At 42.6% G+C, this 20,596-nt stretch overlaps 2 long non-coding RNA genes and 1 other non-coding gene across 3 annotated transcripts; all 3 read left to right on the plus strand.

The window, feature by feature from the left end:
• Positions 1-271: 271 nt before the first annotated feature.
• On the plus strand, positions 272-7,035 carry LOC115341610. Its single transcript, XR_003923455.2, has 5 exons — positions 272-452; positions 2,633-2,701; positions 4,038-4,181; positions 4,316-4,485; positions 6,114-7,035. It is a non-coding gene; the product is annotated as an uncharacterized LOC115341610 (long non-coding RNA).
• LOC115342345 lies at positions 6,409-6,569 on the plus strand. The gene has a single exon (XR_003923733.1). It is a non-coding gene; the product is annotated as a U1 spliceosomal RNA (small nuclear RNA).
• A 6,487-nt stretch (positions 7,036-13,522) lies between the features above and the next one.
• On the plus strand, positions 13,523-20,128 carry LOC121233347. The gene is made up of 2 exons (XR_005932526.1): positions 13,523-13,669; positions 16,435-20,128. It is a non-coding gene; the product is annotated as an uncharacterized LOC121233347 (long non-coding RNA).
• Positions 20,129-20,596: the final 468 nt, after the last annotated feature.

Consider the following 20,596-nt stretch of genomic DNA (forward strand, 5'->3'; position numbering starts at 1 on the left):
GATACTGTCTGGGCTAGGGCACTCTTGAGTTGTCTTGTCTGCTTGTTCTTGAGTAACAGATGCTGCCGACTGACTGAAAAGCATCAGAGGGTTAGGAGTAACTGAAGGGCTAGGTCTGGCTTTGTTAGTCAGTATGAGACTAGCTTGCGTATGGCGGCTGCCAACGGGGTGAAGGGGCTGACTTACGCAGGCTGTTGTCACCCGCCTGCCACTTTTTTCCAACTGGAAATTTTTGTCCCCCTCCCTACCCCCAGCCTCCAGCAGAATCGAATCTCTGGTTACTCATTAGCATTATTCTGTCAGAATGATTTGAGTGAGTTTAAATACCTCATAGTGAGGGATTTAAGAAAAAAAAAAACTGGATCAATTTTGACAGAACTGGGTTAGAGGAGACTATGCACGCAGTGACGCCAGCAGATGGGAAGGTGCAGCCATCTCGCCCAGGATGGGTGGTGAGGCCTGAATAAGCAGCTTGGGGAAGTCTGCATGGGTAACCACTGACACTGGATCTGCCACAACCAGAGAAGTTTTTCTGGCTGGGCTTTCTTTAAACCTAGCCTCACCTTCAGTGCATTTTTCAGTTAAGAAAAATGCGTAAGGTGACGGCAGCGGCAGTGAAATAGCAACATCACAACTTCTGAAGGAACAAGCAATCCCAAGAAAGGGAGGAATTTTTTAGCTGTAGTTTGTAGACTTTGGGGTGAGGGGATGAGTTTGTAACCTCTTTAATGCCTGTGAATATCTCGCCTTTGGAAGTGAGAGCTGCTGCTAAAGACTTGGTGCCTTCTCCCCTTCGCTGAAGGCGTTAGGAACTTGTGGCAGAGTTCCTCGCACCTCCCCATAGCTGCTCCCGGCCGCAGGAGGGTATTTCTCAGGATGTCAGTCTGTGTTACAAAGATAATGTCAGTTCAAGGAGTCCTGCCTCCTCGCATGTGCCTCTTCTGCTGGTCTCTCATCCCTACCCCTACCCCACAATGTATCAGCCTCTCCAGGGTTGCTTGTAACCTTGATCCTTTCAGCAATCCACCTCCTCGCAGAGCCCCACCAGCAGCTCCGTGAGTATTGCTGTGGAGGCAGCAAACTGGTGTGGTGAAAGAGGAGAAGCCCAGGCTTCTTCAACGGGTTTTGCTGCTGAAGCCAGTGACACGTGAAGCAACCACTGAGACAATAATTTCTCAAATTATTCTAGGATAAATATGTTAAAATATCCTACAAATTATTTGGAAGACTGTGCAGGTGACTGGGCACAGATAGGCCATTATGTTCAACCTTTTTAGGACAAAGAGTCTGAAAATATGTATATTTATTAGGCTTTTCACCAGGACAAAAGAAGAGGATCCGAATTTTGTCTTTGGCTTTAAGATCCAGAGTACCTTGCCGTATGCTGTATTAAATCTAATTATTCTAGCCACTTGCATTTGAAATTTTCTACTTAGAAGCATGAGGAGTAAAGAATTGACTTAACATTTTAGCTTCTGTAAAAAACCTGCTTTTAAAAACCAGCTGTTTTGACCCTGGCCAAGAGTGTGAGAACTATTACGACATTGCTCATTGATGAAAGTCATGTGTCATTTTGGTTAAAGAGTTTTAAAACCTGTATCATCTGGGCAACAGTGAGTTCTTTTGTACTGTTTCTTCCTGTATTTGTGAAGCTTCTGTTGCAACAGAATCCCAGTCATTTGAGAATGACAACATCTGAGAACACCGATAACATGAGCAACAATCATAGTTCAACTGGCCGAGCATTGGTTTACAGTAACCTTTGTAGGGAGATTACTAACAGGCAACAGTCCAAAATACTTCAACGGCCTTAAAAATGCTTCCAGGAAAATGCTACTGATTTTAATAATGGCTATGCAATACATAGTAAACATGAATGCAAGAGGTTAATAGATCAGCAAAGAGTTCTCAGCAGCACAGATTTAACACAGGAAGCAATGGGGAAAGTCTAAGGTTAAACTATTCAGTTAAAGCCAGAACAGAAAATGGGGAAAGAAAAAGAAAACATGGTGTCATAAACATGATGACATCTCTGTGCTAGGAAGATGACTCACAATACAGTTGTAAAACCTAAGTACAGAAAGTTCTTATAGATTCCAGAAAGTTAGGCAGAGTTGGTAATTGTGTCATGTTTTCACCACAGATAAATCTATTTCCCCTTTTGATTAAAAGGTCAGGCAGATCAAATGCAATCAGATAAAGCACAGGGTAAATCACATACTCAAAGTACTCACTTTAATTAGTTATGAAATATAATAATGTGTCAATGAGTTCTTTTCAGGTTAGGCAGAGGAGGAGTTTTCTTAAAAGTATTTCGGCACACAGGAAAAAATGCACGGTTTTAAGTGAAAAGGAAAGCATGTTGTTCTAACTTGCTTACACCTAGAATACATCAACTAATAAAAACAGCTGAGGAAAGTGTCAGGATCATCTCTGTAGTTTCAAATGAGGAGAAATACAAATGCCGCGGGAAGTTCAGTTCTCTGGCTTTGACTCAGCAAAGCTCTTAAGCACGTTCTTAACTTTAAGCACAAACATTCCCATGGAAATCATTGGTGGTGACTCAACAACTTGCAAGATCAGGTCCTTAAAAATGTTTGTTTTCTTTCATTATTTTGCATATGTGTTGCAGGTTCTCCTACAGCAAAGCTGCAAGCTGCTACATGTCCCTTTTAACTGTGGGTACAGAGGAATTTACAATGTAAGCAGCTTCTAATATATTTTGTGAAATCTGTGCCATCACCTCAAGTCTTTTCTGTAGATTCATTGTAGCACAGAAATGCTGCAGAACTAACACATATTCATTCAAGGGGGATGGGAGATACTGCTTCTTTGTCATCAAAAGACATTTATTTGTGGGAGAATTGATGGAGCAAGAGCAACATATCACAAGGTTTATTACTTTGCATGTGAGGTTGAGTAACTAGTTAATAAAATGGTATTGTTTGCTGACTGGAGTTGTGGCATTTTGTAAAGGAAAGGAACCTCGTATGAAGTAATACAGAAATATTCTGGCTGTTGTATTTGTAAAGGAAATAATCTGTGTTCATTTCTCAATAATAAAGTGTTTTGAGATTATGCAAGTACACCAATGCAAGATGGTCATTAACTATTTAAGAGACAGAGTCTAACAACTCCATGATGTCTTTTTTTTCAGATCTTCCTTTATTGTTCATACTAGTTTTATCATTTGTTTGCACTTACAGCCTCCTCTGCTTCTAGAGAAAAAAAAAGGACCTTTCAGATGTAGGCAGTTTACTGCCTGCAATATATAAAACTGCAGTTTCCTTACATTTTGGTGTAGGCTCTGTCCTTATTCTGTGTTCAGTTAATACTTTGTGAAGTAGAATAACATCCTCTTCTCCTTCATTGTTTCTGTTGATTCTGTGTCTTGGGATTTTGACAGGAAAAGGGGCTCCGGTTTAAAGCCAGTCAGAGTTAGCAACTAAGGGTTTCAAGAATGCAGACTAAGCAATTACCACAGAAGTGGCCAGAGCAGCTAGTTTGAATGTGCATCCAAGATTTTCCAAAATTTTCCTTTGAGCAGTGGTTCTGGTTACAGATAACTCTAATGATCACAGTTAATATTGACCTTCTTCACGAAGTCCCGTTTGCAGCATCTAGACAGGCAGAATCATGATTTCTGCCAAGGACTTTCAGGCAACACAGTAATAAGCAAATGCTAATGCTAACGCTGCTGTCAGTCATAGGGAGTTTATCACTGTGCTTTAAAAGACTGTAAGCTGAGAATAGATTGACCTGTGTTGTTGGACTTTTCCTTAAAAATGCAACAAAAAGGTAAATTCAGATCCAAAATCTGCTTACTTGGTTTCTGGCAGTAGCTTGGATTCAATAAATGTTTCTAACCGTATACATGTGTGAAATAAAGTATGCCCAAAATCAAAGTACACCTCCTTTTTACCTGGATATTTAAGCCAGTGCAGAGTGGCCAGCACTGCATCCCTTCTGACCTTCTGCTCATCAGGTAGGCAGGAGGGCTCTGCACTGGGTCACAAGAAAAGGATTTTAATTTACAGACTGGGGAAGCAGTTGCAGTCTTTCAAAATATGGAAATTTGAATCACTGTAGCCTGTGAACTACTCTACATTTTGTGACACAAGAAAGAACCAATAAACTGCATCCTCTGTGCAAACCAGGCTCAGGAACAACAGCATTTGATGGTATGAGAATGCACCTTCTGTTTAACCTTTGCGTAAAAAATGTGACTTGTGAAACTTGTGCCTCTGATAGCACATTATTTACTATTCTTTGGAAGCTACCTTGCTTTATAAATGTTCAAGTTTTCTTTCTTCAGCTTGGAAGGTGCTGTTGGACTTTTTGAATTATCTGAGGAAGGAAGCCGGTTAGAAACCAGTGGCTCTCGCTCCATCCTTCCCACAAATATTACGATGTTACTCCAGTGTCCCAGGATCAATAATATCAAATAAACCTCCTAGACTTTAAGATGCTTTTGCGGGAGGACGGGTAAGGTTTGAGGTGTGTGCCACTACTGATGATGTGCATGATGACGTGCCACAATAGTAGAAGCTGGGTTTAGTTTTAAAGTTCCTCCTGGTGCCGGTGGTTGGTGGCCCTGGAGACTGGGCTGTTGCTTTGAAGTAGCTGACTGAACCATTAATTCAACCATCAATTCAATAAAGAGAATGCTCAATATTTGTGCTGAGTATTTTACTGATACATACCTGTGTAAATTTTTAGATTTTTTTTTTCTTAAAGAAATCTCCATTAACTGTTTACAGCGATCTCAAATTTGTTAAAAAACTTTCTGATCTCTGGGTCCTTCCCAACTGTTGAATTTTTTATGTATTTAGTTACAATTAACTTCTTACTCTGATCAGTTCTGTCATCATGTCACGTATTGACATAATCATAATGAGTCTGTGCAAAAGGGAGCATGAAGACTCCCAAACAAATTCAAATTTTAATGTGAGTGAATACTTTTTGAAGGTTTGGCCTGGTGCAATTCAAAATGCCGTGCTTCTGAATCAGAAGCGATAAACTCACAAGAGAGAGCGCTGGAAATAATCCATGGACATCCTGTTCTTATTAGACGTGGGCTAAAACATTCTGACAGATTTCAAACCTGCTGAAATACTATTCATTAAAAATTTTGATGTTGACTCCAGTGTTACTGGGAGCACATCCTACTTATCCCTTTAAGGGTGACTATGAAAAAAGGAGAAGGCAGAAGTATAGATGGTGAAAAACAGGGTGAGAAAAGAAGCAGAGCATGCACTGTGCGAAAAAGAAAGAGACACCCTGGGAAAGCAGCAGAGAAAAAGGAAAGAAAAAAAAAATCCCAATTTTTATAAGTATGTCTCTTTAGGACTGAGACTGTGCCAAACCTTGGACTTGGAGGCTGTTCTGTCCTTAATACATTGCACATGATTGTCTGTAGCTAGAAAAACATTTTTTGTGGTTTTAAAAAATTGAATTATCCTTATATGAAATAAAACAAACTGTGAGTTTAAATGACAGAGTAAAAAGAGACTAAATTCATTTTGCAAACCCTTGGAGAGCTTAAAAATCCCTTAGGTTCACAAAAACTCAAACTCCATAAGGTTCATATATTCCCAGAGTAGGATGTACAATGGAGTTACTTCCATCTACTTTAATTAAGTTTTCATCAGACTCTTTCTATGTAGCTAACTGATTCTCCTCTCAAGACATGTTTGTATTAAGGGCAAGATCCAAAATACCCTGCTGACACTTCCTGTGCAATCTAGACAGAAGTTAGGTAAGGAGAGAGGTTAGGTTATAAAACCTATGTAACTTCCAAATCTACAAAACCATAGGCAGTTGAGTATGATGATGAAGATTTATTTCAGCACCTATGCCTTGTTCCAGATAGGCTCATTCACCTTTTAAGATCTGCATCTTGACCCATTGGAAGTATTTAGTTTGTCTGAACCCCAGAGAGGGTGGCCCTTAGCGTATGCCTTAAAAAAAATATTTCCTATTGGCTGCCTCTAGGTAACTCCCCACTCCGCAGGGGTTTTTAGCTTGTTCCTCAGGAATGCCATTCCCCGCTCTATATGATGTCTACGCTCCCAGCTTACTGTCTTAACAGACTAACAGGGTCTATTTTTCAGACGTTGGAGGGCCTTTTAAGCAACGTGAAGCTGGCTTTAAGCGTTAGCTCCAAATAGGAGCAAAGGCTCGCCGCACTCAAAGCTGCAATGCCAATGTATCTTCATGGTAAGTAATACCTATCGAGGGGATGCCAAAGCAGGGGTGTGCGCGGAGTTAGATACTGGAACAAGTTAATACTGATAGTCAATATCAGTAGACTCTGATAATCAACAGAGATACCGTGGGGCTGGGTGAACAGAAGAATGGCTGTGCTGGGTCAGGACAAGGATTCACCCAGCCCAGCAGCTGTCTATGATACTTATCTGACAGGCAGGCATTCTGGTCATGAAGGTGGTTTTCAAGAGCGAGCCTCATAACTGGCACGCCAGGTAGGCTGACTCCTGCAATTTCCCCAGATCCAGGGAACTTGACTGTAAAGTTTGTGATGTGGGAGACTGTTTTTTATCTTTTCCTGAATTAAAACATATTCCTGCCTCCAAACTACCAGTAATCTTAAGCAGATGCCTAGGGAAGAACATAGGAAAAGGTGATCTGATTGACTGATGTTCCTTGTGAGGAATTCCACCCATTTCATGAGAACTACACCTTTTAGTTCAGTTTGAATTCTTATTTGGAGCTTTATTTGATATCCCTCACTCTTGAATTGGTAGCTGCAGTACAAAATTGGTGCCAGACTACCCTCTCCATGACGCTTAGGATTTTACACACTTCTGCCACATCCCTCAGTCATCTGTTTTCCAGACTGTACCATCCTGAATTATTTGATCGTGTCCTGAATTATTTGATCGTTTCCTGACATGGAAGCTGTTGCAGACCTCTGACCATCTGTCCTTGCTCTTTCCCAGTTTTTCTTTATTATGAAGTGTGTTCTGAGCCCCATTTCTTTACTCAGCTTTGGATCTAACTCTACATTGTAGGTGGAGACTTCCTCCAGTCAGGAGTCTTCCTTAGAGTTAGATACCTTCACTATTAGTCTAAAAAACGATGTGTAGTGACTCATTTCTCTTAGGACACATTTATATACATGCATATGTGTGAGTACTTGAGATTTGCTTCACCTGCTCTTCTATCATGGATGACACAAAGCTGTTTATGTATTATTGTACCTAGAGCAGGTTTGGGAACTCAGGTGTTCTGCCTTCCTGGCCAGTATGTGACCCCTTGACCGGAGAGTCACACAGGGTCTTTCTCGCACTCAAATTATAGCATCATCACTTACGCCACGTGCAGTGTGACTGCTTCAGGGACACCCTTACTACGGTGTGGCCTCAGATCCCACTTCAGGCCGTCTCTGAGAGATGGCGGAGGTGGGTTTGCACTCACCTGGGATCTAGGGGCAGGTTTTCCTTATCTTCTGTAATTGCTCAGCTATTGTGTAACAGGACTTTTCTCTTCCTCCTCTAAGTAAAATAACAGCTGCTGCAATACTTCCTCCTGTACTTGCTCCTAGAGGTGTAGGGAGTGTGTTCACGTGCCACGCAGCACTAGGAAGCATGCACAGTGGCACCGGAGATATCACAGGGCACGGGGCACAGAGCAGTTGCTGGTGACGCCGGGTCATGTGCAGATACCAGAGAGTGTACTGAAGAACTCTGCTGACAAAGACATAGGTGCATACAGGATTAGGCAACAGGAAAGATAGAATCATAGCATCACAGAATAGTTTGGGTTGGAAGGGACCTTTAAAGGTCATCATATTGGGTTTGTGTGGTGGGGTTTTGGTAGCGTGAGAGGGGCCGCAGGGCCGGCTCCTGCGAGAAGCTGCTCGAAGCTTCCCCGGCTCCGAGCCGGACCCGCCGCTGGCCCAGGCCGAGCCCCTCAGTGACAGTGGAAACACCTGTGGGAGAGCAGATTTAAGAGGGGAAACCTGCAGCAGGGGAGGAGATTGGAATGGGAGAGGAACCCCTCTGCGGGTACCGAGGTCAGTGGGGGAGGAGGGGATGCTCCCGCAGCCCGTGGTGAGGCGGCAGGCTGTCCCCCCCAGCCATGGAGGGGAGCGGGGGAGCCGATGCCCACCTGCAGTCCAGGGAGAGAGGAGCCCACGCCGGAGCAGGGGGATGGATGCCCCCCAAGATGGCCGGGACTTCATGGGGAAGCCCGCGCTGGAGCAGCCTGTGCCTGAAGGACTGCAGCGCATGGAAAGTACCCACACTGGAGCAGTTTGTGAAGAACTGCAGCCTGTGGGAAGGACTCGCCTTGGAGAAGTTTGTGGAGAACTGTCTCCTGTGGGAGGGACCCCACGCTGGAGCAGAGGAGGAGTGAGGAGTCCTCCCCCTGAGGAGGAAGGAGCAGCAGAGGCATGTGGGGAGCTGACCCTAACCCCCATTCCCCATCACTCTGTGCTGCTGAGGGGGAGGAGGTAGAGAAAATCAAGAGTAAAGTTAAGCCTGGGAAGGAGGGAGGGGTAGGGGGAAGGTGTTTTAAGATTTGGTTTTATTTCTCATTATCCTGTTTTGATTTGATTGGTAACAAATTAAATGGATTTTGTTTTTTCCCCAGGTTGAGTCTGTTTTGCCTGTGACCATAAGTGGTGAGTGATCCCTCCCTGTCCTTGTCTCGACAGATGAGCCTTTCATTATATTTTCTCCTCCCCATCCTGCTGCTGGGGAGGAGTAAGCGAGTGGCTGTGTGTTGCTTTGTTGCTGGTTAGGCTTAAACCACAACAGTCATGTTGTCCAACCCTCCTGCAATGAGCAGGGACATCTTCAACTAGATCAGGTTGCTCGGAGCCCCATCTGACCTGACCTTGGATGTTTCCAGGGATGGGGCATCTACAGCCTCTCTGGGCAGTGTTTCACCACCCTCATCATAAAAAATTTCTCCTTATATCTAATCTGAATCTACTCTTTTAGTTTAAAACCATTACTCCTTGTCCTATTGTAACAGGCCCTACTAAAAAGCCTGTCCCCATCTTTCCTATAAACTCCCTCTAAGTACTGAAAGGCTGCAGTAAGGTCTCCCCGGAGCCTTCTCTCCTCAAGGCTGAACAACCCCAACTCTCTCAGCCTGTCCTCACAGGAGATGTGCTCCAGCCCTCTGACCATTTTTGTGGCCCTCCTCTGGACCCGCTCCAACAGGTCCACGTCTCTCCTGTGCTGAGGACCCCCGAGCTGAACGCAGTACTGCAGGTGGGGTCTCACCAGAGCAGATCAGAGGGGCAGAATCCCCTCCCTCGATCTGCTGGTCATGCTTCTTTTGATGCAGCCCAGGATGCAGTGGCTTTCTGGGCTGCGAGCACACATTGTCGTCTCATGTCCAGCTTTTTATCCACCAGTACCCCCAAGTCCTTCTCTGCACGGCTGCTTGCAATCCCTTCATCCCCCAGCCTGTATTGATAGCAGGGGTTGCCCCGACCCAGGTGCAGGACCTTGCACTTGGCCTTGTTGAACCTCATGAGGTTCACATGGGCCCACTTCTTGAGATTGTCCAGGTCCCTCTGGATGGCATCCTGGCCCTCAGGCATGTCAACCACACCACTCAGCTTGGTGTCATCTGCGAACTTGCTGAGGGGGCACTCGATCCCACTGTCTGTGTCATTGATGAAGATCTTAAACAGTACTGGTCCCAGTACAGACCCCTGAGGGACACCACTTGTCACTGATGGTGTTTCAAGACTTGCAGTTTGTGCTTAGGTGTTTAGTAACTCTTACATCTAACTTAGATGCCGAAGATCTCATGAGAAACTATTTCTTAGCCTCCTCATACATCAGTATTTCTTTCTTCCAGAAGCAGTTGCCCACCTGAAGTGGGTACATGAACACAGGCAGGCTAGATGTGCCTAGACACTATTTTATTTGGGACTGAATGAGTGCACAAGGTTAACTGGATCTGCATTAGGTGTTATGATATCGCGCAGAAAGTTGTTGAGCAGCTATTGCATCATCATAGTTGCCTACATCATACAGCAGTGTCAACCTGGATAAGAGGTCAATAATGTCCTAGGTGCCTGATGTGGACTTACTAGGAGACAGCTATTACACTAAGGAGCTATCTCTACAGGTTCACAAAGGCGGTGTTACTGTTATCCCTGCTTAACGTATGGGCTTGGGGCCCAGAGGGATTTTAACTTATCTAAGCCAAGGTCACTCAGAAAGTCTTTGACAGACCCCAGAAGTGACATCGGTTGTCTAGCATCCCAGTATCATAACTTGCCACCAAAGCTTTTTTTTTTTTTTTAAATTATTCAAATCTTTTGGAAAAGTTGTGATCCCTGTTCTTATGCTTTCTACTCTCCTCCTGAGAAAAAAACCAAAACAAATCCATTTTAGGGAACCCAGAGGAAGGTATAGATGGTTCATGGAGCTAGTGAGAATAATCTTTCTTTCAGTGACTTTTCTTTCCTTCTAAGCATCTCCAAATCTTCTTGCTTTCCATAGAGTAGTTTTACAAAATAGTGGGTCACTCGTTATTTCTCTGTGACCAGAAAGGGTTGTCTGGTTTTTATTTGAAGAGGAAGTAAGTCAGCTTTCACATCCTTACTTGGGCACAGCTGCTTTAAAATCTAGATCATTAAAATTGGAAATTAAGTGGAATAAAGATATCCAGTTTAGAGATGTATTAACAGAGCACTAAGGTTGGGATTTATACCCACAGCTAACAGAAGATTCAGATGTGTGTTTGTTATGAAATTTCTACTCATTATCTAGTGAGGCAAGACAAGTTTCTGGACAAGTATCGGTAATGTAACTATGAGCTAATTAGGGTAAGAGCATACTGATGTGATGTTAGTGAAAGGATGTGTCAGGTTTTCTTGGTTTGGGGCTTTGCTCACCTGTTGTTGTGGGTAAAAGCAAGGAAGGGATGGAGAGAGAATTCACCTTCATCTTTTTCAGAAGAGGAGATGTAATGGCTTAATGTGATTAATGATTAAATGGTTTCATGATCCGGAGCTGTCCCAGCCAGAGCAAGTCACTTTGACTTCTGGCTAGGATGGTCAAGACGGAGGCTGGAGCTGCATGGGTCTTGGTCCCCTCGCCCACTGAGGTCCCACGTGGTGGCTGTCAAAGGACCCATCCAAGGGGTCCATTTCAAATGGGACCCATCTCTAGCTCTGTGTAATCAAGTGCATTACATTAATGTAATGTTGCTAATTTCTCCGAGGAGGCTCCAGGATGTGTGGAAGGATACTGTGTCCCTTCACTGGCGTGTCACTTCTCTGCCCAGTCGGGGTCAGGAGTGAGAGTGGCAGTGGTGGTGGCACGGAGACGGTTCAAGGCGTATAATCCCACACGGGAGCTCTCCCTTCTGTGTAGGCAAAGGAATAGGGGCTAAAAGTCCTGGCAAGACAGAAAAGTAGGGGCTCATTTCTCGCTGGGGTAAACCAAGAAGGGGGGAGCCTGAGAGTTTGTCTCTGAATTTGCCTATTTCAGTCTGTAAACATAATGAGTTGTAAACAAGAGTGTTCGGATCAGGTTTTCTTTACAAATGAAGACAGACTCTTCCGCAACCTTGCACTATTATCTGTACAATAGCAACACCCGGTTCTGTACAGCTGTTTGAAATGAGTAGAACTGATGTTGAAAAACGAAATAAAAACATGGCTAAATTAACTGCATAACATCCAGACCAATATACCTTTCTATGAGCAGAATAGCAGGTGCTACTCTGGTTCATGGCAACCAGTTGATCAATGGCTACCTTTAAGTTATAGCACCAGATAAAGCTGTGAAAACGCCAAGGAAAGATTTTCTTTTTTTTGAAATATCACCATGAAATTCCATCTAGAATGGATTCCCCACAGGGGATCTTAAACTAGAAATCCAGAGATACCTAGAAATAGCTTTAAACAATGAGCAAAAAAATGATAATAATAAAAAGCTGTTTGTATTTCATGTAGGGGAAAATAAGTGTTTTTTCAAAGACACTTCATTTCCAGTAACATCCATTTCAGGAAGGTAAATACTGTAACCACTTCACTGTGTGAAAGTTCTTGTTTATTATGGTCTGTGTGAGCCTTTTTTTGGCCATGCATACAGAATAAGGAATTCTGCTCTCAAAGCCTTAAAAGCTCTGGTGCTAGCGAACACGAGGGTAACGCTGCTAACAAAAATCACTTCCTTTTTTTGACCCGTTGCCTCTTTATCCCCTTTTGAGTGACTAGTGTTAACATCGTTGTCCACATGTATTCATGCACAGGAGCTTTTAATCTCAGCTTTCCTGCACTGAGTAGCTGTGCATATGTGAACACACGGTTGCTGTCATGTTAGAAGTTGGTGAAATGACTTCTGCCCCAAGTATTCTCCTGCCATTTACTCTTTTCTGGAGTGTATTCACATAAATGTTCTTTCCATCTTTGTTTATTTGGTAATGTATAAGCAGTTACATCCTGCTATTGAAATTATTTTTTGCTTAATATTGAATGAATATAATATATATTATACACATGAATATAGTATGCATTATACATAGGTACTAATGCTTGTTGTTAGCTACTGTTTTAGAAACAGCAAAAAATGAATAGGGCCTTATCAAGTTATATAATTCTTGATGTCTGCCTTGAGCATTGTAACCTGATAGTGTCAAAATAGAAACCTGCATGGTTATTCTTGCAAAATAAGGGTAAAGGAGTAGAACTACCAAAAATGCATTGGAACACAAGGAAAGATATATAATCAAAACATATTCTCAGCTATATTAAAAAAATTTTTTTGCTGGATTGAACTTAATGGTATGCTTGTATATGAAGTGAGAAATATATTAGTTCTGAAGAAATGTAGCAAATTCTGTTTTATAGAACAGTTTTCAGAACATAAATTGTACAGTTCATTGGTCAGATTGATTTCTTTGCATTATGGTCAAAACTATCTTTGGCATGGTTTGTGAGTAACATCCTGCTGAATATATTTTTCATTCTTGCGTCTGCAAAATAGGAGTTGTTTTTTATTTATGCAAGAAGCCTAATCAAAATAGTGTATAATGTAGCTCTGAACCAGATAAGGATGTAATATTTTTGGAAGCAATTGTATGTTTATTAAACAACAATGATTTGCCTTTAGTTTTGTGTCTAAGCATTTCTTATTTTCATCTTGTTTTCCAGAGACACTTCATTACAATGCTGTTTATTTTATTGCTACTGGAGCATTAACACCCCCCCGTCACTTATAAATAGAAACTTAATGTGGGTTACAGTTCTGACCAAAGTTGAAAATAAACTCTCATTAGATTATGGAGTCTCATATAAGAAATTATTAAGATCACTTATGATCTTATGAATGAACTACCTTTTCATCTGAGAGAACTGGGAAAGAGCAAAGGCAACACAGCTTGTTTTTCTACTGCACCCCATTTGCAGGCAACAGTACTGCAGACGAATATGCAGTAAAAAGAAACAAAGTCTGAAAGTTAATACCCCAGGCGCCAAACACATGTCTGCGAAAGAGGAATGCAAGCAGACATTTCTACGTGCAGTACATTAATTCCTAATGGGCTCTTTCTTTTTTACAAAGGTCAGATTATTGGACGGAACAGAATCCAGTCTCGTGCAATGTATTACCTGCCTTGGTGCGCGTAGAGTAACCGCGTAGCTGTTTCCTTGCTGTGGGGTTAACACCTCCCAGTAAGCGATTAATACTTCCGCTGGTAAGACATGGACAACTCAACAGGTCAATCCCATCAGAGCTGGCTGCGTACAAATCTGGCTTTTTATACCGCCAAAATATTCTCAGGTGCAAAGTGCCGGGTGTCCCCGTAACGCTGGAGGGATGGGATGCCGAGGAGGATGCGTGCACGGAGGATCATACCCCGCCTGGCGTTTTGTTCCATACGGCACTTCATTTTTTCAGTCTCCTGCTTCCCTTTTTAATTGCTGATGATATGACGGAAGACATCAGGTTGATAATTCTAGTGTCTGAAGCCAGGGCGTGACATAGTCATAGGGTGTGAAGTCAGTGCCAGCCTTGCCGTAGCCTCCAGGGAATTCAGGCTCGTGCCCTTGAGGTTTTGCCGTGGGAGAAGCCGAGCCTGGGGAGAGGCAGTGGGAGGGTCACTAGTTTGTACCCGGGCCTGGGGGAGAACAAAGGCACTTTGTAGATGCCCCCCCGCTCCTGAACAAGTGCAGAAATCGCTGCCAGGTGCAGGGGCAGTTTCTGGTTGTGGCCGGCTGTCGAGCAGAGACGGCCAACCGGCATCACCTACAGCCACCGAACGCCTGAGAAAATGCAGCAGCTTTTCTGTGCTGTCACCCACAGCTGAACTTAGAGAAGAATCTGAGACGTTAAAAATAATGAGCAAGTCTTTGACTCTTTGACTCTTTTGGGACATGTTTTCTTTCTAAATCGGTGCTCTTAATTTAGATTTTGGACTAATTTATACTGCTGTTTTCATCTACAAACAAACAACTGTGCACCTTATAACTGTGCACGGCTGCGGTTTGCAGTTCTGATTTGTCAACGTTCCTCTTGGTTTCAAAAGTAATTTTTTTCAACTAAGAACTACAAAATTTGGTTATAAAGCCAAGCTTACGCAGGATTTAAACTGTAATTAACAGGTAGTGTAATAGTATTTGATTAACTTTTGTCAAGGGAAGCTATGTGGAAGAAGAGTAATTGAGCTTGGAATTTCTCACTGCTTTTGTTATCCAAATATTTGACAAAAATACAAATTGTTCTTTAGATAAGTAAGTAATTTTTTCTAAGGAGGAAACTGGTAGCATACAGTGTGAATTTGTGCTTCAAAGATCCTTTATGACTAGATTTGTGTACAAATATATAATCAGTATATACAACTTGTGATTAGCATGGTTTGAATACTACAGGTTTCACATAACTGTGATTATCATTTTTCTTCAAATTTCCCCCCTAACCTTTTCAGAACTAACTGAGAATCCTAAATGATGCATGTAACATTTTACGCAGGTGATTTTTTGTTGAAAATGCAGTGGTTTGTACCATGTAGTGAGAATAAAAGTTGTGAAGAGTGTCTAATAAAAATATGATCTTACTGGGCAGCTTGAGTCAGCTGAGTCTTGTTGACTCAGGCTGTACAATCGACTGTGAAAATTTTAAGGGAGGAGGAGAAAAGCAGGTTCTGGAATTCACACCTGATAGCTTTTTCTCACCCATCATCCCACTGGGAAAGACTGAAGTTTGTGCTTTAAAAATGTGCAGGATGTGAAATCTCCAGATGCTCCGAAAGATGTATTTCAGTGTTGCATAATGAAATCCGATGGGTGGGAATGCTCTTCAAAGGCTATTTCCTTCCCTTGAACAACAAATGCTGTCATCAGCTATTTTTGATTAGCCGGTGAATTATGAGCCTGTCAAGGCAATGGGGCTCTGGTTACAAATGTGCCTTCAAGCCTAGCAACAGACAGGTAATCACCAGCAAAACTTGGCCACCTGCAATGGCGTAGGGTTGTTCGCGTGGTCCACGATGAAGTGCTGGGTCAAGGCTCATCTCGGCAGGACTTGCCTGTGTCTCAAGCACCACGACGTTGGCTGTGGTTGTAATGCTTTTGTTGCGGAGAGGAAACGTGGTCACTCCTAGAACACACAGTTTGGAAATGTGGGGAAAGTGGAAATGACAGATGCTCAATCAGCAGCAAAAAAAATTCCACTCTTGTTTCTTGGCTACCCTATATGTACATTTACAGAGAGAGAGAAAATCTTTTGTGGAAGCAATTCAGTACACTATGGTGATGTTATTCTGGAGAAAAAATTACACTAGTGTGTAAAAAAAATGGAAAACAAACATAGCAACAACAGATTTGAAGCAAATTCATTTCCTAATTTCCACCTCCAAATGAGACTACTCAGTACATGATATTTATATTTCTTTAGTAATACAGTGGGTAGGATAAGTTACCATTCTTACTTCCACTATTCTTACCTCTTAGTGTAGCAATCTAAACAGTTTAATTCCTTGCTGTTCACACTTTTCAAATATTTTGTAAGAGTTACCATTTTTTTCTTTTACCCTCAGGCTATGCGTTAACCTCTTTACTCTCTCAACCTACGTTAGTCTCTGTAGCTTTTATCATCTCCACTGTTGCTCTTTGCTGAATTCCTTCCAATTTGTGGCTGTCATTCCGGTATTGAGGTATCCAGATCTGTATATAGAGTCATACAAGAACGATCAGCATATCCTCGTTCTGTACCAACAGTACTGAATTATAAATTTTTAGGCTTATAAACATTTTGACATTCGGTATCAACTCAGTCTTTCCTAGTAAGGCTGCTCTTTCTCAAAGGCTTTAAGCTTATTATTTCCTATATGCATTTTTTTCTAAACTGACTCTCACTTGTTTTCCATCAGAATTTTTTATCTCATGGTTTTATTTGTGAACACTGATCCAGTTTTGATGTTTATCTTGTGTCTCACTAGAAAAGCAGCCGCCTTTGATGAACACGATTGCAAGATCTAGACTTCGCACCTTTTCCAAAGAGAAATCCTGTGCTGTTTACTACTTTCTTCCGTGTTTTGCATTAGGAAACAAATGAGCTTTCCACTGATCCGTGGGACATTCACAAGCCACCTCCAAATTCGGTATACAACTTTGTAGTGCTTCCTGGTCTTTCAGGAGGTTTGCTGCCTGTAGTCCAACCGAAGCAAAGGCCAGTACACAAGTTAGAAAAGAAAGAAAAGGGACAACCGCTCTCAACTCTGCTCGGGCTCCTCTTCGAGGAGCCGGGGGTGGCAGACCCTGAGAGCAGTCAGAGCCACCACCTCCAGACTGACCCTGCCCTTCCAAGCTGATGGAAACCAACCCCAAAATCCCACCTGGGATACGTGCTAGCAGTTGTGCCAGCACTGCCTTTGATGAAGCTGTCGGTCTCCCTGCAATAAGAAAGCTGTTAACCGGCACGGGGCAGCCACGAGCTCGGGAGACAGCTTTCCCCGGGGTTGCAGCTGCGCGGTGCAATGCGCTCCCACGAGACGCACGGATGGCCGTGAACCTCCTTACTCTCGGGGCTAAAAGCAAAACGCCTTCCTTTGATTTAGTACTTGCCTGAGACTCTCTCCTATGCAACAAACAAGTTATTTATTCTAGCAGTTGGAAGGGGAGAGAGGATTTGTTGTTTGTTTAAGTATTTTGGTTGTACTTTGTTATTATGGTCGTGTGGGTTTCATGCTTACCTAAACAACCAAAAATATTCCCAAATACCCTGGTTAACCAAGTAATTTAGTTAACACTTCAATGAAGTTTAATATAACTTACCCTTTTTGAGCAAATGTCTTTTTCTACAAATTAAATGACCCAGTTGAGGTCCTCAGCTGATAGGAAAGAGAACGCAGGGCCTAAATCTCAGGACGGCCTAAATCTCAGGACTGCCCGAACCATGTCATCCACATGGAAGCGTGGAGAGCGAGGCTGCCGGGTTAATTATCCATCGCCTCCCTGCTGCCTGCCGTGTCGGTGCCCACTGGGGACTTCGCCCTGGGTGGAGGTTAGGGCACGCACCCAGACGTGGAGGGCTCCAGCCTTACGTGGGGAGAGGGGAGAGCAGATGTAAGGGCAGAGTTTGACTTTGTTGTCAGGAGTAAGAATGATGCAACCGCTGAAAAATGTTGAAGCAAAAACCCCCTGTCTTTAAAAGTAATTGCTTCCTCCCTTTGTAAACTGTCTAGTCTTTAAGCACTACGAATCATTGTAATTAATCCTTAATTCAAGTTGCTGTATCTATGTTACATTGTTATGTTTACTTAGATGTAAAATGCATTATTCTTTACAAGATAATGGCATCAGTCCACACAGTCTCAGTGACAGGCACAGGCAGCTCTAAACTAAAACATTAGGCGGAGTGTTAAAAAGCTAGTTAGGTGCCAATATGTTAATTAATTAATCACAGGCATGTTTCAAAGCATTCTTCATACCTCAGGTGGGGCTCCTGGGCTATTATGAAATGCCAAACTTCCCTTGGGGCTTTGAGGATTGCGCTTCTAAATTCCTCAGAAGTTCAGGGAAGTAAAAGGGTATGTTTTTGGTGTGAGTCACTGAAGTGAGGTTGGAGATAAAGATTTCTTATTTTGTTTTATATTGGGAGAGGAGGGCAGTAATCAGCCAGCAAGCAAGTGTTTCAGGAAGGAACTAGGTGGAGGGCAAAGATGTATTTTTCTAGCCCCATGAGCCTATTTTTCTAAATGCATTTAAATTTAAATTTTTTAGCTTAATTTTTCTGAACTTACTTCATTTTAAGTCTCTGATATATATCAGCCAGCCTTCTCGCAAGTTCTGGGGAGAAACCAATGGTTACCCTTTGTGCCAACACCTTGTGCAGTAAAGGGTAAGTGAATATAAGCAACTTCTACTGTTCAGTTCCAAGAGCTTGAAAAAATGCATTTTCTCCCCTGTTTTTGCAAACAAAACATTCTTGTTTTCTCTCAGCTTTCTGTACCTATGAGGCACCTGCAAGGCTGTATCTGTAGATCCCCCCCAGCACCTTTTTTTTTTTGTAGTAAAAGAGGAGATGCCTATCAATAACTTAATTCCATTTTGGTGGAGGTCTGAGGTGGGCAGGAAATATCATGAAACTTGGGGGGGGGGGGGGGGGAGAGAAGGAAAAAAGAAAGTAGACTTGATGATTATAGGGAATTCCTATTATTTTGTAAGCCACGCAGCTCTAGAATGGGTATTTGTTGGAGAAGTGTAACCCACCAAGGGAAGCTCCTGAGCTCTGGAGCTGTCTGGTCAGCCCCGAGCCATGAGTGCAATGCACAGCGTGACACCTGAAAGGCATCCTTGGTGAGACCAACACCTGGAAAGGACCATGCCAACCAGAGACTGGAGCGTGCCAGAGACCCGAAAAGAGCTCTCGGCAGGGCTGAGCTGAGAAAAGGTGTCTGGTGATGCCTGCGTGCAGATAGCGATCCGCGCCGTCACCCACTGTCTTATCCCAGCCTCTCACGCCAGAGGAAAAAAGTTAGCCAGTTGTGGGCCACCTGATCTGCCTAAAACTTTCACTTGAACTGGCAGGAAGAGTAAGTGTAATGGAATTTTTTAAAGGGTTGGGCAACTCTGTTTATATCTGACTCACATTGCATGTAGATTCATGAAATGTAAAGTGATTCCTGGATTAGATACAGAAGAGAAGTGCCTCACATGTCAGGACAAAGCTAGTACTATGTGGCATGTTAGCACTGAGGGAAGGTCACTCAGTTTCGAATTTTTTCTAATTACCGTTCCCACTCGGTATCTCATGCTTTACCTGCGGCAAAGTTGTGTAACGCCCTGGGAACGCATTTATGCTTTCCCAGCGAAGGTGCAGAGGAGAGACGGTGTTCAGAGAACCCCTCCTAAGTCCTGCACAGCTCAGCCTGGAATATGTTCAGGCAGGACTTTGGGAGTGCATCCAGTACTGCACAGATATCACTGATGAAGCGAAAAGATATCCAAATAGTTGGTCTCTTTACTCTGATTCAAAGAGTTCTCAGTCCACCGGAGAAAGGAGAAAAGGAGGAAAAGTTTTTCCTCCTTTGGAAGCTTCACAAAAGCTCCTTAGAATGAGGTCTTTGAGACCAACTGTGCAGTTAAAGTGCTTTGTGAAAGGTGCCTTGTTTCTGAAGAAAAAAAACAAAACCCTTCAACTGAACTTCAAATATTTTGGTTGAATTCTTCTAAGATTTCAGTTGATGGTTTAAAAATATATCATCAGGAAAGGGGGAGAAATTCAGACGAATGTTGGTGTGAAACAAGAACAACCTTTCACCTGGATTTGTTCTGCAATAATCATGGGAATACGGGCATAAACTCAAACAACTATGGAAAGGGAGTGGCTTACTCAAAGCCTTATAAATAAAGTACAAAGGTATCGCAATGGGATCTTTAAACTTGGTAGAGCATTTGGTAACCAGGAAAGATTTGGCAATGATCTCTTATTTACATTCTACTGGATTCAGCTGTTTTTAGCTATTGGTTGGTTGCTTTCAGCTGAAATGGCTAAATGCAAGCCCACAAGACAACTCTTTTTTTATCGATTTTAAAATTGATGGGTATTACTGTGTATTCTTCTTGAGTGTGGTAGGAGGGTATCCTGGATTAAAATGTTAAACAAATAGTCTAATAAAGACATTGACTTTTTTTTTTTTGTTCCAGGGTTTTTTTTTCTCTCCCTGTTACGGTGGTTGCAAAAGAAGTATACAACAAATACAGATCTGTCAAAAACTCAGGAGTTAAATAATGTAGAAGGAAGGGATGAAAGAAAAAAAAGCTGCTCTATGTAGGCAAGTTTTGACTTTTAATAATGTATTTTATTTAACTTTTCTAGAACTGTGCTGCCAAGTGGCCCTTAATTTACAGAGCTCTCATGCACTTGAATGCAGTGGAACAGCTTGTTTTGAAAGAAACTACAGAACAAAACTCGGTTTTACGTTACTGGAAAGATGTGTGCTTTCTTTCAGCATCAGCAGGCAATCAGAGTTTCTATGGACCTGGTGTTAACAGAGTTATAACAGCACGAAACTCGAATAATATGGTGATGAATGAGCCTGTAGGTTGCGGGGGGGGGGGGAAATCATGTGCTTTGGAACAGAATGGTGTTTGGTAGCC

Source organism: Aquila chrysaetos, chromosome 5 (assembly GCF_900496995.4).
Source record: "Aquila chrysaetos chrysaetos chromosome 5, bAquChr1.4, whole genome shotgun sequence".
Classification (NCBI taxonomy): Eukaryota; Metazoa; Chordata; class Aves; order Accipitriformes; family Accipitridae; genus Aquila; species Aquila chrysaetos.